The following is a 17,689-nucleotide window of genomic DNA, read 5'->3' on the forward strand; positions in this document are numbered from 1 at the left end:
TATCATTTAGTCTTTTAGTATATCAACATGTGTAAGTTTATCTTCCGCATTCAGTATGTTATGATATCACATGTTGATTCAGTCAGCCAGTTGATTCGCTCGGTCACATGTAGCCAGGCACCAAGTGTCGTGTTACGTCTAGGCCCAGGTTCGTGGCGTGACACTTTCTTGGAGGAAAAGATTGTAACCTCTATAAATTGAGGATCACTCCTTCATACAGAATACAATAGCATCCACAATGTAGTCATTAAAATAGTCTTGTTTAGGGGGAGATTATTCTGCCAATAATTGTTTTCTATATATATATATATTAGTTTTCTCATATGTAGGTCATATTATAGTTTTTCATACCTTTTTTTAGTATAATTCTCTTTGTCATCTGATTTATCGTCATGAAGGTTTGCATTGATAGTTTCCGCACGACACCTTGTTACTTTCGATCCCAACAAGTGGTATCAGAGTCAATGGTTCAATGCAAGATCGAAGACAAGTTCAAGGCAGGTTCAGATCAAGCTATAACCAATTTGATGATAATGAAGATTTTTATCAAAGAAAAAAGGCAAAAGAACTACATGTGAAAGGCAAATTTCAACCATACTTTAAACTCATGTTGTTGCATTTTTTAAAACAAAAATCATCTTTAACTTATACATAGGCTCCAATGCTTTTAACACATGCTCACTTTCAACGCAAGGACTCCACTTTTAATTATATTCACTTCTGATGCAGGGCTCTAATACTTTTAACTCATGCTTATCTTTAATGCACGGGGCTCCAATTTTTAATCCATACCTATTTTTAACTATGTCAAATAGCAGTGATGGAGAATATGTGAAGAAAGTGGATCAAGCATTGTCAAGAAAATTCAGGCTAAATGAGAGAATTGTTAGGATTTTGTCTTGATTTTGTTACCATATCTAGATTTTACCTTTTCTTGAAGGAAGAGCAAAGACTTTACCATAATTGATCTTACTTTTCCTATAAAGAAAATATAGATCTCTTTCATATCTAACAGATCTTTTTAATTTCTTGGAAGAAAAGATTATACCTATATAAATTGAGGATCCCTCCTTGATACAGAATGCATCATCCACAATGCAACCATTAAAATAGTCTTGTTTATGGGGAGATTATTCTCTCGATAATTTTTTTCTATATATATTAGTTTTCTCATATGTAGGTCAATTGACCAAAACCATAGTATAGTATATCATGCCGTTTTAGTATAGTTCTCTTATCCAATTTATCGTCACGAAGGTTTGTATTGATAGCTTCCGCATGACACCTTGTTGCTTTCGATCCCAACAGTTCTTACTTTGTGATCGATAATAAGTATTAATTCAACATAAAAAACTATTTATATTATTTTATTTTATAGGAAGGTATTTGACTGGACACGAGATCTAAGAAATTAAAGAAGAATTTTGACGTAAGCAAAAAATATGCAAAGTAATATAATTATCCTTTTAAATGAGTGATGATGATCAAAGTTTCGCATGTCTTTTTTTTATGTTTATTAAAGAATGAACTTTTATGTTAAGTCAGGATAGAGGGAAAACAAATGTGTCACATAAAATGGGACAACAGTAATATATATTTTAAAAAATGGTTATGTTATATGGAGGATTTTATAAGGGCTTGCCTCTGGACGAATCTAAACTTGGGGTGTATAAATTATAACTTAATGAAGATCTAGATATTGTGGAACAAGACGATAGAAAGGTGGAGCAATTTATTTCTTTTTTCCTTCTTATGTGGTACAAATAATTACTCCTTTTTTTTTTCATTTTATATATATCCCCAATTAAGAGCCCATTTGGATGAACTTATTTTAAGTGACTTTTAAGTCAAAATAGTTTTTAATCCATAAATTAGGAATTCTATCTTTTGGCTTTTGGTTTGTTTTTGTCATTTTAGGTTAAAAATATGTGCTTAAAAGCACCTTTTTACTTTATCCAAACATTATAAAATAGCTTTAAAGTTATTTTAGCTTAAACACACTTAAAATAAACCAATCCAAACGGCTTCGTAAATGGAGATGAGATGAAAGTAAACACATGAGAATTACAGTAATTAATTCGATCCATAGCATTGGTGAGGGTTTGGGACCTTGGGAATTGGGGTTGAAGAATTAATATGAATAACTATCCACCCAACTACTTAAAGTAAAAATAATATACAAATATATTATTGTGGGTATTATATTATTTTAATATATATAAAATCATGTATAATCAATATATAATCTATATATACTAACTAGAAAGACCACTTGTATAAAAATCCTTTCTTTTTTCTTCTTTTATCTCAAACAGAATTTTGTCTAAGAGATGAAGAGCTGGAATGTAACATCAGAAACTCCAAAATATTATTCCATAATTATATTTTGATTATGGGAGATGATTATTGAGAGGACATGGTTTTGTGCAGTAGCATCGTCGATAAAATCTACCAATAGTGCATCTTCCGTCGGTGAAATCCTCGTTTTTGCAGGCATCTACACTTTTCCCAATTATAGCACATTCCCTTGAATGTTTTGCTCCATGAAGAACAAAGCTTTGCCTCTGCTATACCCAGAAATAAATAAATAAACATATAAAAATGCTATGTATAAAATGAAGTAAATATTACAAAAGAAAAATATTTTCCTTGTGTTTCTTTTTCTTTTTTCTAAACTTCGTTTAATGTGGAATTCACTGTCAAAAATACAAATAAAGAGAAAGCAAGTACAATCAGACCTATGTATAGCAATATTCCTATATAAAATCCGTTCGTTATAAAAACCAAATTTTTCTCGAAACTGGCTTTAATTTTATGTTATAATACATGTCCTCTATAACAATATTTTATTATAGTAGTCAAAAAATGTCGGAACGAACGAAATTGTTATAGAGTGGGTTGAATGTAACAGTAAATTGACAGTTGCATAAAATAAGGTTGTAGTACGAAGAATCATATGAATAGTGCATGAAATCGAGTAAAATATTATAAATATAGAGAATTCATAACCTCAATTAATTATGAATTGAGACATAGTTGATTAATTAATTTATTGAAGAAAGAAAAAAGAGATTGTACCTGCATTGCCCGTGGAAAACAACACAAGGAGAAAGAAAACTTTAAAAAAAGGTTCCATCTTTTTTTTTTTTTTTAATCTTCTAAAGGATGTTTTGATAATGAGAAGGATGCAGCATTAGACTCTCTTATATAGATCTAATGATGATGCAGTACTATTTAATGAAAATCACATACCTTTATCTGGATATTATGGAACAAACAGTTAGAACATGAAGCAATTTACTCCATTTTTCCTTTTTGTCTGTGTGCAATAATTACTCCATTTTACATATAGCCACAACTCAAAATAATAGGCGGAATATGTATATTTATTGTATATGAATGTATGCTCCATCCGTTTTAATTTATATGAATCTATTTAATTGTGCACGTGCACAAAGTTTAAGATAAAATAAAGCTTTAAAATTTATATTGTAAAATAAGACACATATATTTGATGTGGCTATAATTCATTGAATAAAGACAAATTATTTCCAGATATGGAAGAAATCATTCTTTTTGGTACGGACAAAAAATATTATATAATTACATAAATTGAAATAGAGGGAGTAATATTACTATATATATTCAATTTATATATTTTTTTTATAGCTAGCGGCTCCAATTAGTTTTGACCAATTGGCCCAATTATGTTAAAAGCCTAAGAGAAAAAGGGTTTAAATAGCACGAGCTAGCCAGTTTTTGGACTGATCATTTAAAAATAGCCAGCGTTTGCAAAGTTATTGAAAAATAGCCACTATTTTGCTGCAACAGGGACCGGTCCAACATAATATACTGGAAATCGGTGCACATGTATATGAACTTCCAGCATATTATATTGGAACTCTAACACGCGGAAAGTTCCAGCATAATATACTGGAGATTGGAGCATTTGTGTATGAACTTCCAGCATATTATACTGGCTCGGTATATTATACTGGAACTCCAGTATATTATGCTGGAGTTCCAGTATACTTATGTTGGAACTCCATTATAATATGCAAGAGTTTCAGTATACTTATATTGGGACTCCATTATAATATACTGGAGTTTCACTATACTTATGCTGGAACTCCAGTATATTATGCTGGAGTATTTTCCGAATTTTAAATAGTATTTTTGTTCAAATTTATCTTTGTATGAAAAGTATCTAAATTTCGATTACTTTTGAAACTGTAGCTATTTTTAAATGACCACTTGTAAATCTGACTATTTTTAAATTTCTCCTTGAGAAAGGCTTAGCCGAACAATCGGCCCAAGTACTAGAGAGGCCCAGTCATCTTAACTATACCGCCGTCATCCTCAATTTTCATCAATTCCCCAATCTTTTGGAATACAGTTCTTTTTGGGTTTCTCCTCCTTTTGTTTTTGTTTTTGTACTTGTTTTTGTTTTTTGGAACCCAAAATATAATTCCAAAAGTAAATTACTGTTTTATTCAAAAAAGTTGTTTTTATAAAGAACCTATTTTGTAAGTTACATCAGTACTATTGGCCAACTTGGCCAAGCTTTCCAAATATGTTTATTGTTTAAAATGCTTTTGTCAGAAGTACCGTTCGAAAAGTACTTTTAGAGAGTAGCAGTTTGTGTTTGACTAATCAAATAAAAAATATTTTTGTCAATATTAAAGCAACAATTTATGTTTGGCCGAGGTTTCAAAGAGGGCCTTTGAAGAGAAATTATTATTTTCAGCTACTAAAAATTATTTTTACTACTAAAAAGCACTTATTTCCTTCCAATAAGCTTGGCCAACATCCCTTCTCTTCTCTAAAATAACCAATTTTTGAAAACGCACTTTTAAATTTCAAGCGTGGCCAAATAGACTAGAACATGGTAAAAGGAACGACGAGGTTGGATATGGGTAACACAATATTTGGATGCAAATTCGAACGTGGATTTTTTAAAAGTAAAATCTACATATTAGAAATTAAGTACGTACTATTTATAGTTCAAATATTCAAAACGGACACTTAGTATCGTAATTCAAGAAAAAATATCGCTTAATAGTCAAATAGTTTAGGTAAAATAAGAACAGACGGTAAATAATGCATATCTCTCAATGTGTATGCTTTCTAATTCAGAAAGACACGGCAAATCCATTTTCACAAAGAAGTGCATAACCAAAAAGAGCCTTAAACTTGAGTCCTCCTTTAGGTTGCTGCTTGCAAATTTTTATCGGTGAAATCTAAAACCAAATCTTTGTAACTATGATTGGAAGTACTTGTTGGGTTTTAATTAAAACAAAAGAGGTGTGGATGGAAAATGATAGGAAAAGTAACGGAGGGAAATAAAATTTTAAATTAGTCCGTTTTATAAAGGAACTTTGTCCCTCATTGGATAGGAAGAAGAAAATTCCTGTGCTTATATATGGAAGCACTTCTTCTAGCTCTTAAAGTGTTGAGAAGAGAGCAAACCTCGAGCCGTCATCGCCGCATGCTCGGCTCGGGTCCGGCTCCGGCTTCTATCTCGCACCAAATATTCCGTTTAACAGAAATTCAAATTTTCTGCTGAATAAACACCTTATCAACGAACATGCACCTTTGCACCTATTAAGACTCAGCTTTGTTGGCGATAAATAGAGAGGCTCAACCTCATTTTTCAGCATCTAATATGAAAAAATCTCTCCCCTCTCTCTTCGGCATTCTGCATTGATTTTCAAAGCAAAACGTAAGCATTTTGTGTGATTTGCTCCGCCATTTGAGTTCGCTGAAGTTCTATGATTTGAAGTGACGCTATCACAGAATAGTTATTACGTTCTATCCTAGGAGAATTTAATCCGAAACCTTGGACAACTGAGAGGGAATTAAATTCATGAAGGACACATAAGAAACTTGTGGGCTCGGAATTTTCTATTTGTGTTTTCTTAAACTAATGTCTTCCGATTTTCTAATTTTGACTACAGAATAACAGAATATTAACAAGCTTAAGGAATTTAATATATATGTATGTGTGTGTGTGTGTGTTCATCTTACTTTCTGGTTTAGGAGACTAAAATTCTAGTGTGTGTGTGTGTTCATCTTACTTTCTGGTTTAGGAGACTAAAATTCTAGTGATTTTTTACTCCCATTTTGGAGATTCAAATCATCGAATTTTCTACTCCAGTTTGAGATTAAAGTCTTTGTGACTTTCTACTCAATTCGAGATTAAAATTCTTGTAATTTTTTACTTGGTTGTTTGCATTCGATTTGAAGATATAAAAACTTCACCGATTTACTAATTCTGGTTGTGTCAATTTGTTTTACAAAAAAATGACAACAAGTACGTAACAACAAAATGGTTATGTTGGGACTACTACTACTGCTGCTATGGCTACTGTGTCTTCAAGTCGCACAATGGCTGCACCACTGATGGCACCAACAAAAATGTCCGACATTTTTTCCAGCATGAACTTCAAGCGCTGGCAGCAGAAAATATTCTTCTACCTGACCACACTCAGTTTTCAGCGCTTTATCGGCGAGGATGTTCTAGTCTTGGGAGAAGAAACTCCGAATAATGAGTGGTTTGTGATCACGAAGGCATGAAAGCATTCTGATTTCTTGTGCAAAAATTATATCTTTGGTTGTTTGGAAGATGGCTTGTACAACGTTTACAGTGTCATGGAAACTTCGAAAGAGTTATAGAACGCTTTTGAAAAGAAGTACAAGATGGAAGATGCTGGACATAAGAAGTTTGTTGCCACAAAGTTCTTGGACTATAAAATGGTTGACAGTAAGTCTGTCATAACTCAAGTTCAAGAACTACAAGTCGTCGTTCATGACCTCCTTGCCGAAGGTATAAATCGAATTAATATTTTTATCAAAGATATTGATTATATTATTAATGCAAAATTTATGATTGTAGGTATGGTCATAAATGAAGCGTTTCAAGCTGCGCCATTTATAGAAAAGTTGCCTCCAATGTGGAAGGATTTTAAAAACTACTTGAAAGATAAATGCAAGGAGATGATATTGGAAGACCTTATTGTTTGCTTAAGGATTGAAGAGGACAACAAGGCTGCAGAAAAAAAGTTTCCTGGAAACTCAATAATAATGGGAGCAAATATTGTTGATGAAGCTTCAACGGGCATAAAGAGAAAGAAACCATCTAGACCAAAGAATTACCCAAGAAAAAAGAAGTTCAAAGATAATTGCCACAATTGTAGAAAGGTTGGACATAAGGTTGCTAACTGACGTGCACCAAAGAAGGACAAAAAGAAAAGCCAAGCAAACATGATTGAGAAGAACGATGAAATAGACGATTTTGTGTGCCATGCTTTCTGAATGCAACCTAGTCGGAAATCCTAGAGAATGGTAGATTATTTATGGGGCAACTCGTCATTTTTGTGCTAACAAGGAGTTGTTTATTTCTTATGCTCACGCTGGACCCGACGAGACAGTTTTTATGGCAAATTCCGCTACTGACAAAATTGAAGGAACATGCAAGATAGCTTTGAAGAAGACTTGTGGAAAGATTGTGACTCTAAACGATGTCCTTCATATTCCTGAAATGTGGAAGAATTTAGTCTCGACATCACTTCTAGTCAAGAGCAGCTTTAAGTGTATTTTTATTTTCGGCAAGATTGTAGTTAGTAAGCATGAAATGCATGTAAGAAAAAGTTATCTTACTGGGGGTCTTTTCAAACTCAATGTAATTTCCATTGATATGAATAAAATTTCAGCTTCTTCTTACTTGCTTGAGCCAAATAATTTATGGCATGACATTTAGGTCACATCAACTTCAAAACTTTGCGAAAAATAATTATTTTGGAAGTATTGTCTAAGTTTTAATGCAATACCTCGAAATGTCAAATATGTGTGGAATTAAAATATGTTAAACATCCTTATAAGTTAGTTGAAAGGAATTCAAATCCTTTAGACTTAATTCACACAGATATTTGTGATATGAAGTCAATACTATCTCGTGGTGGAAAAACGTATTTCAGAACTTTTATTGACGACAATACTAGATATTGCTATATTTACTTACTTAATAGTAAAGATGAAGCAATTGATGCATTCAAGCAATACAAAAATAAAGTTGAAACACAACTAAATAAAAATATCAAAATGATAAGAAGTGACACGGGTGGCGAATATGAATCTCCTTTAAAGAAATATGTTTGGAATATGACATTATTCACCAAAACACTGCCCCTTACTGTAAAGACCCGGTGGTCGTTGTGAGAGTTGTAGCCCCGTTCCCCTATTTACTGCTCATTATCTACTTAATTATTATTATGTGACTTGCAGAGATAGTTGGTTTGGGTCCGGAGAGATTTCATAATGAGTTGAGACACTTAGTCTCAAGGTTGGAAACTTAAGTTGAAAAGGTTGACCGGATATTGACTTATGTGTAGACGTCTCTGGAATGGAGTTTTGATGGTTACATTAGCTCCGTTGGGTGATTTTGGAATTAGGAGCGTGTTCGGATAGTGATTTCGAGGTCTGCGGTTGATTTAAGCTTGAAATGGCGAAAGTTGGAAATTTAGAATTTTGACCGAGAGTGGACATTGTTGTTACCTGGGCGTGGATTTGGATTTTGAGAGTTGGAGTAGGTCCGTTGTGTCATTTGTGACTTGTGTGCAAAATTTGAGGTCAATAGGATGTGATTTGGTAGGTTTCAGCATCGAATGTAGAAGTTAGAAGTTTAAAAGTTCATTAGGCTTGAATCAATGCGCGATTTGTAGTTTTAGCAATGTTTGATGTGATTTGAAGGCTCAACTAAGTTTTTATCATGTTTTAGGACTTGTTAGTATAATTGATTGAGGTACCGAGGACCTCGTGTTGGTTTCCGATGGTTAACAGATGGAATTTGGAGTTTGAAGGAATGTTGGAGCACCAGGTTTGGTGATATCACACCTGTAGAGTTGTGATCGCAGGTGTGAGCTGGGGGAAACACACATGCAGCCTGGAGTTGAGCGTGCTGTGGCCATAGGTGCGAAGGAATTCCCGCACCTGCGAGGCCGCATATGCGACGAGTGGAATGTAAAGCGGCATTTGAGTAGATTGCTGCAGAACGCGGATGCAGAAGGCTTTCCTCATGTGCGAACTCGCACCTACGCATGTGTAGTCGTAGAAGCAGAGGCAGTAGTGCCTTGGGCAAATCGTAGAAGCAAAAGACTTCTCGCACCTGTGAGACCGCAGGTGCGACTAAATGAGTTGTAGGTGCGAAAATGCTGGGTAGAGTATTAAGTTCGAGGGTTTCGTGATTTCCTTCATTTTGGACTCTCCAAGCTCGAGATTAGGCGATTTTTGAGAGGAATTTCGGAGGCATTCTTGAGGTAAGTCACTTGTGGTTAAATTTATTCAATAATTATGTTTCCTCATTGAATTTCCCAATTAGATTGGATGGTTTTGAGGTGTAATTTTGGGAGTTTGAGGCTAGGGATTTAGAGATTTTAAATTGGGAATTTGGGTGTCAATTTGGTGTTGGATTTTGGTAAATTTGGTATGGCTGGACTCATGGTTGAATGGCTTCTGGATTTTGTGTTTTTATCGGATTTCGAGACGTGGGCCCGGGGCCGACTTTTGAGTTGACTTTTTGACTTTTGATTAAGAACTTAGTATTTTCTTATGGAATTGATTTCTTTAGCTCATGTTGATTGTATCGAACTGTTTATGGCTAGATTTGAGGCATTCAGAGGTCGTTTCCCGAGGCAAGGGCTTGCTGGAGTAAGGATTTGCATAGTTTGAGGTATGCAACACTTCTAAACTTGGTTTTGAGTGTATGAAACCCCGAATTATGTGCTATGCACTTGATGTTGAGGTGACGCACATGCTAGGTGACGGGTGTGCGGCATGCACCATGGAAATTGTGATTTAGTCATTTCCCTAGAATTGCGTAGCCATTTTATCTGAACATTTTTGCTGTACTCTATGTGTTAGTGCTTTTGAGCTGTGATTCATGCTAAGAATCATGTTTAGGCTATATGCTGGTACTATTAGGACCCACAATTGTCATTCTTTGCTGTAATGTTATATATTTAATTGATGTACTCAGTTAGATTCATCATTTCGTGTTATATCTCAGTCTCTGTTATGTATATTGTCACATATCGTATCAATCATTAGCGCTGCTTAGCATGAGTATGGTGAGACCGAGATATTGGTGACTGAGTTTGGGCCTGAGTGCGGTACTGTGAGTGATATCTATATATATGTGGATCGGGTTGCACGCCGTAACGAGCCTTATGGCTATATATATATATATGTCGCAGAAGCTACAACTATATATATGTGGATTGGGTTGCACTCTGCAATAGGCCTTATGGCTATATGTGGATCGTGTTGTACGCAGCAACAGGTTTCGTACAGTGCTGAGTGACTGAGTGTAGCGAGCAAGAATTGAGACGGGCATATTGAGTGCTCTGAGAGTGTGAGTAGTACTTGAGATTTCACTGTGTTGTATCACATACATTATTCACCTTGGCATGTAGATATAGAGATGTTATACCCCTCTTATCAGTCATAGTTGGCCTATTTTACCTGTGCTAAATTTAACTGTTGAACCTAGAAGCATGTCTACTTTTCCGTATTACTAAACTCTATATTTTACTGTATTGTTTGAGCTCATCACTACTTTCAGACCACATGTTAGACTTGTTACTTATTGATTTCGTTGTACTCATGCTATACCCTCCACTTCATGTGCAGATCCAGGTGTTTCCGGGCACAATAGTTGCTGATTCCTAGCATTTCATTAGTTCGAAGATCATCGAGGTAGCTACCTTGGCATCCGCAGACCTTGATTCTCCTCTTTTATCTTCTAGTCTTGTTTATATTGCTTTACTTTCCTAAACAGTGTTCCATTGGTTAGACCGTGTTATTATGTAGATGCTTATGTACTCTGTGATGCCCAGATCTTTTGGGAGATATTTATACTAAGTTTAGATGTTTATATCTAGTTTTAACGAGATTCTTATTTATTTACACTTTTTTCTGTATATTTGGGCTTTAAAAATATTAGTATGTGTGAGATGTCAGCTTGCCTAGTATCATGATAGGCGCCATCACGACAGGTCAAGTTTTGGGTTGTGACAAGTTGGTATCAGAGCTTAGGTTACATAAGTCTCACGAGTCATGAGCAGGTTTAGTAGAGTCTTGCGAATCGGTATGAACATGTCTGTACTTATCTTCGAGAGGCTGCCGAACCCTTAGGAAAACTTCACAATCTTGTATTCTTGTCATGCGTAGTTGTTAATTCCGGGAACTAAAATTTTGTTACTCTATTCTCTCATAGATGGTGAGGACATGTGCTAATGGTCGGGGTGGATGACCCCCAGTACCACCAGCTGTGGCCACCAGAGGCTGGGGTCACAGTAGGGGTAGAGGTGCAGCTCGTACAATAGCTAGAGTAGCACCTGCAGATCCACTAGTTGCCCTACCTTAGGAGCAGGTTCCAGATGTGTTTGAGCAAGTTGAACTAGCTCAGGCACCAACTGTGCCTATTGTGATTCCAGGCCTATAGGAGGCTCTGGCCCAAATATTGACTGTTTGCACTGGCCTTGCTCAAGTAGTCTCAGTTCCGACTGCAATAGCCACTTCTCAGGCCGGGGAGGTACTCTGACTCCTGCCACCCATACTACAGAGCAGGTGATGTGGAAACTTTAGACACCGGGGGTACTACCATCCCAGCAAGTTGCAGTTTCTCAAGCCCAGGTGAGTCCTGTTATGACTGATGACGAGTAGAGGAGACTAGAGCGATTTGGGAGACTCCGGCCTCCATTATTCATTGAGGCTGAGTCTAAGGATGCTCATGACTTCTTGGATAGGTTCCAACAGATTCTTCGCATGATAGGTATTATGGAGACCAGTGGTGTCTCATTCACTGCTTTTCAGTTTACTGGGGCTGCCTTCAGATGGTGGGAGGCTTATGAGAGGTGTAGGCCGATCGGTTTAGCACCACTTATATGGCATGATTTCTCTGTTCTCTTCTTGGAGAAGTTCGTGCCATAGTCTCGCAAGGAGGAGCTATGCAGACAGTTTGAGCAACTACGTCAGGATGGCATGTCTATGACCCAGTATGATATGAGGTTTTCAGAGTTGGCTTGTCATGCAGTTTGGTTGGTTTCCAGTGGGAGAGAGAGGATTAGGAGGTTCATTGATGGCCTCACCTATCAATTTTGATTGCCTATGACCCGGTAGAGGGTATCCGGTGCTACATTTGAGGTGGTTGATATTTCTCGGTAGGTAGAGATGGTCCGTACTCAGGAGCGTGAGGAGAGTGAGGCCAAGAGGACTCGTGGTTCGGGTGGTGTTCCTTCTGGGGGCAGTTCCACCACAGTAGGGGTCGTTCTTATAGGCCCTCTCAAATGACTCGTCTAGTTTATTGTGGTGTGTCATCTAGCCATGGTTCATATAGTGCCCATCTGGGTCAGTTATCTCTCAGTACTCTTCCACCTAAGAGTTTATCTCGTTCTCCTTTAGTTCAAGGTTCATTAGCATCGGGTTTTTCTAGCGGGTATTCGAGGTCCTTGGGCCTGATCCAGTCCCCATCACCATTTTTGGATCAGGGTTGCTACGAGTGTGGGGAGCTTGGTCGTATCAGGAGGTAGTGTCCCTGCCTCTTTGGAGGCCTACTTTAATAGAGGGGTCAGACTTTGACTTCAGCACCAGTTACTTCACCACCTGCCCAGCCAGCTCGGGGTGGGGTTCAAGCATCTAGGGGTCGCCCTAGAGAGAGAGGCTGATCAGGTGGCAGTCAAGCTCGATTCTATGCTATTCCTGCCAGGCGAGATGCCGTTGCTTTAAACACTCACATGTATTGTCTCAGTATGCCACATGGATGCTTCTGTATTATTTGACCCTGGTTCCACTTATTCATATGTATCATCATATTTTGCTCATTATCTGGATATTCCTTGTGAGTCTCTAGTTTCATCTATTCATGTGTCTACACCGTTGGGCGATACTATTATTGTAGACCTTGTATATCAATCACATGTTGTGGATATTGAGGGATTAACGACTAGAGTTGATCTCTTATTTCTTAGTATTGTCGTTTTCGACGTGATCTTGGGTATGGATTGGTTGTCTCCATGTCATGCTATTCTGAATTATCACACTAAGATCGTGACATTGGCGATGCTAGGGTTTCCATAGATCGAGTGGAGAGGTTATCTAGGTTATGTTCCTAGCAGGGGATTTCTTATTTGAAGGCCCAACGGATGGTTGGGAAGGGATGTCTATCATATTTGGACTTTGTGAGGGATGTTGGTGCCGATACCCCTACTATTGATTCTGTTGCAGTGGTACAAGATTTTCCGGATGTGTTTCCTATATACCTGCTAGGCATTCCACTTGACAAGGATATTGACTTGGTGCCGGGCACTCAGCCCATTTCTATTCCTCCGTATCGTATGACACCATCTGTGTTGAAGGAATTGAAAGAGCAACTTCAGGAACTTCTTGATAAGGGGTTTATTATGCCTAGTGTGTCTCCCTGGGGTGCACCGGTTCTGTTTGTGAAGAAGAAGGATGGTACTATGCGAATGTGCATCGACTATAGGCAGTTGAACAAAGTTACAATCAAGAACAAGTATCCTTTTCCACGCACTGATGATCTATTTGATCTGCTTCTGGGAGAGAGGGTGTTCTCTAAGATTGATTTGAGGTCTAGGTATCACCAGCTGAAGATTCAGGACTCGGATATTCTAAAGACAACATTCAGGACCCGTTATGGTTATTATGAGTTTCTTGTGATATCTTTTGGGCTGACCAATGCCCCAGTAACATTCATGCATCTGATGAACATTGTATTTCAGCCTTATCTCGACTCGTTTGTCATAGTATTCATTGACGATATCCTGGTGTACTCTCGTAGCTAGGAGGAGCAGTCCCAACATTTGAGGATTGTGTTGTAGTAGCTGAGGGAGGAGAATTTTTATGCCAAGTTCTCCAAGTGTGAGTTTTAGCTTAGTTCGGTGGCGTTCTTGGGGCACGTGGTCTCCAGCGAGGGGATTAAGGTGGATTCAAAGAAGATAGGGGCGGTTCAGAGTTGGCCCAAATCCTCACCCATAGAGATTCAGAGCTTTCTTGGCTTGGCCGATTGTTATCGTTGCTTCGTGGAGGGTTTATCGTCTATTGCATTGCCTTTGACCAAATTGACCTAGAAGGGTGCTCCTTTTAGGTGGTCGGATGAGTGTGAGGAGAGCTTTCAAAAGCTCAAGACTACCTTAACCACAACTCCAGTTCTAGTTTTCCCTTCAGCTTTAGGCTCTTATACATTGTATTATGATACTTCTCGGATTGGTAATCGGCGTGTCTTGATGCAGGTGGTAGGGTAATTGTTTATGCTTTGCGTCAGTTGCATCCCCATGAGAAGAACTACCCTGTTCATGATTTGGAGTTGGCTGATCGGTTCCAAACCTGCACTACTATAGAGTAGCAAGGATGGTCGATGTAGTTTTACCCAACAAAGGTCGTGATCGAATCCATAGGGAGTTAATCGGTTTGGAGTTAGGTTTATATCTGAGTAGAGATGCGGGTTTTGCTCTTAATTGTACTTCCACAAATGGTTGTTTTGTTTTCTACTTCTACTTTTATTTTGTAGTATGCAATAGTTAAAACTAAGTACAATATTTTTGTTGGTTGTTTTCAAAGATTTATAGGTACTAGGGTAATGACTTCCACCTAGGTGGATATCTAATGGGTAGCAAGAATCTAGGGCAATCATATGATTAATTGGGGTCGCAATCTAGCTATCACACTTGGGTACTCACTCTATACCTCTTGGTAGTTTGAGTGATTTTACCCAATTTGGCTTTCTCAATTCCAAATGGGTATTCATACAATTCAAGTGATTTAAGCTCAAGTCGGGTATTACTATCTCTAGGTTTAACCCTTTAATTGGGGCTATCAATTTCCTGAGTCACCCTAATTCCTTGTTAGCCTAGTTTTCGTAGACTTAGTCCCTCTTTCTCAAGTAGAGACCAAGTCATATAGGCATAAATAAGTGTTTTCAACCACTAATTCAATAGTTCTAGCAAGAACTAGTCTAAAAGTCACTAACCCATACACATTCAAGCCCTAAAATCCAAGACCCATCAAATACCCACACTAGGGTTGGGTCACAACCCTAGCTATGGATTTAACTACTTATGAAAATAGCAGAAATCAAAGATAAAGAGAAGATAAAATTCATAATGCTATATTAAAAGATGAAAAACTAAAATTATAAGGTAAATCTTGTACAAAATTGCCCAAACAGGTAAAATTAGCCATCTCACGTACTCAGCAAAACATAACATAACCTAAAAATGTGAAAAGGTCTATTTATACTAGGCTAAAATTTTCAGACAAAAATTCCATTGCGGAAGTTTTGCGGCCGCGTAATTCACCGTGGCTGCACTCTTGCTTTCGCGGCTGCGTAATATTGAGCGCGGTCTGCGTTTCTTCATATCTGAGACTGAATGGAACTTGTTTCGCGGAGCGCGTAATTTTTACCGCGTCCTTGTGAGAGCCTTCCGAGGCCGTATACTTGTGATGCGGTTTGCACTTAACATTTTTGACCCTTTTAGTGAGCTTTCTGAATCTAGGCAAACACGGACAGTGAAATACCAATAGTGGCCGCGGTAGTATATTCGTAGCCGCCAATTTCCAACGCGTTCCGCACCCATGACTGCCCAAAATCCACCTCTCTGATTCTCCCTTTTGCGGTCCACGAATTCATGACCGCGTCCGCTGTGATACTTTTGCGACCGCACTTTTCTATCGTGGTCTGTGTTCTACAGTCTTGGTCCAGCCTTGGTCTTTCTTCAAGTTTTGACTCCTTTATGAGTTGATCATGGCCACTTTGGCTCATTATGAACAATCCTTGTAAGCAAGTATATTATGTTAGTTTTCGGGGATACCTTTACTCATTTAAAGCCCAAAACACAAATAAAAAGAGAGAAAATAATAGTCAAAATCCTCACTTATTATTGGCTACCATCATTTATGCAATCAAGATTTGGAGGCACTATCTCTGTGATTTTTCTCGTGAGGTATTTACAGATCATCGAAGCCTCCATCACTTGTTCAAGTAAAATGATCTAAATTTGAGGCAACGGAGATGGTTGGAGCTATTGAAGGACTGTGATATTACTATTCTGTATCATTTTGGGAAGGCCAATATGGTGGCCAATGCCTTGAGTAGAAATGCGATGAGTATATGTAGCCTTGCATTCATTCCTATTGGTGAGAGACCTCTTACAGTTAATGTTCAGGCCTTGGCTAACCAGTTCGTGAGGTTAGATGTTTTGAAACCCAGCCAGGTTCTAGCTTGTGTGGTTTCTCGGTCTTTCTTATTTGATCGCATTAGAGAGCGCCAATATGATAATCCCCATTTGCTTATCCTTAAGGACACGATTTAGCACGGTGATGCTAGGGATGTTACTATTGGTGATGATGGGGTGTTGAGGATGCAGGGTCAGATCTATGTGCCCAACGCTGATGGGCTACGTGAGTTGATTCTTCAGGATCCCCACATCTCACGGTATTCCATTCATCCGGGTGCCGCGAAGATGTACCAAGACTTGAGGTAGCATTATTGATGGAGGAGAATGAAGAATGATATAGTGGGGTTTGTATCTCGTTGCCTAAACTGTGAGTAGGTAAAGTATGAGCATCAGAGACCAGGTGGATTGCTTTAGAGGCTTGAGATTCTGAAATGGAGGTTGGAGTGTATCGCCATAGATTTTATAGTTGGGCTCCTATAGACTTCGAGAAAGGTTGAATTGTGGATCGGTTGACCAAGTCTGTGCACTTTATTCCAATTGGAACTACCTATTCTTAAGAGCGGTTGGATGAGATTTACATCCGCGAGATTGTTCGCCTTCACTGTGTGCTGGTGTCTATCATTTCAAATCAGGGCACGCAGTTTACATTGTAGTTTTGGAGAGCCGTGCAGTATGATTTGGGCACCCAGGTTGAGTTGAGCACAACATTTCATCCTAAGACGGACGAAAAATCCGAGCGTACTATTCAAATATTAGAGGATATGCTATGTGCTTGTGTCATAGATTTTGGGGGTTCTTGGGATTAGTTTCTGAAGCTCCTAATCTTTGACTACGACAACAACTACCACTCAAACATTTAGATAGCTCCATATGGGGCTTTGTATAAGAGACATTGTCGATCTACAGTGGGTTGGTTTGATCAGGGGGAGGCTAGGCTATTGACTTGCTTTAGGATGCTTTGGATAAGGTTAAATTGATTGAGGTTCGGCTTCGCACGATGCAGTCTAGATAGAAGAGTTACACCAATAGGAAGGTTCGTGATGTTGCTTACATGGTTGAGGAGAAGGTACTGTTTAAGGTTTCACCCCTGAAGGGTGTTATGAGGGGTATATTGGGCCGTTTGAGGTGCTTTAGAACATTGGAGAGGTGGCTTACAAGCTTGCCTTGTCGCCTAGAATGTCGAGTGTGCATCCAGTATTTCATGTTTCCATGCTCTAGAAGTATGTCGGCGATCCATCTCATGTTTTTGATTTCAGCACGGTTCAGTTGGATGGTGATTTGATTTATGATGTAGAACGGGTGGCCATTTTGGGTCGGCAAGATCGAAAGATGAGGTCCAAGGACATAGCTTCAGTGAAGGTGCAGTGGAGAGGCTACTTGGGAGATCAAACGGTAGATGCGGAGCAGATAACCATGTCTATTTTAGACTCCAGGTACAT

This window comes from Nicotiana tabacum, chromosome 18 (genome assembly GCF_000715075.1).
Source record: "Nicotiana tabacum cultivar K326 chromosome 18, ASM71507v2, whole genome shotgun sequence".
NCBI classification, from domain to species: domain Eukaryota; kingdom Viridiplantae; phylum Streptophyta; class Magnoliopsida; order Solanales; family Solanaceae; genus Nicotiana; species Nicotiana tabacum.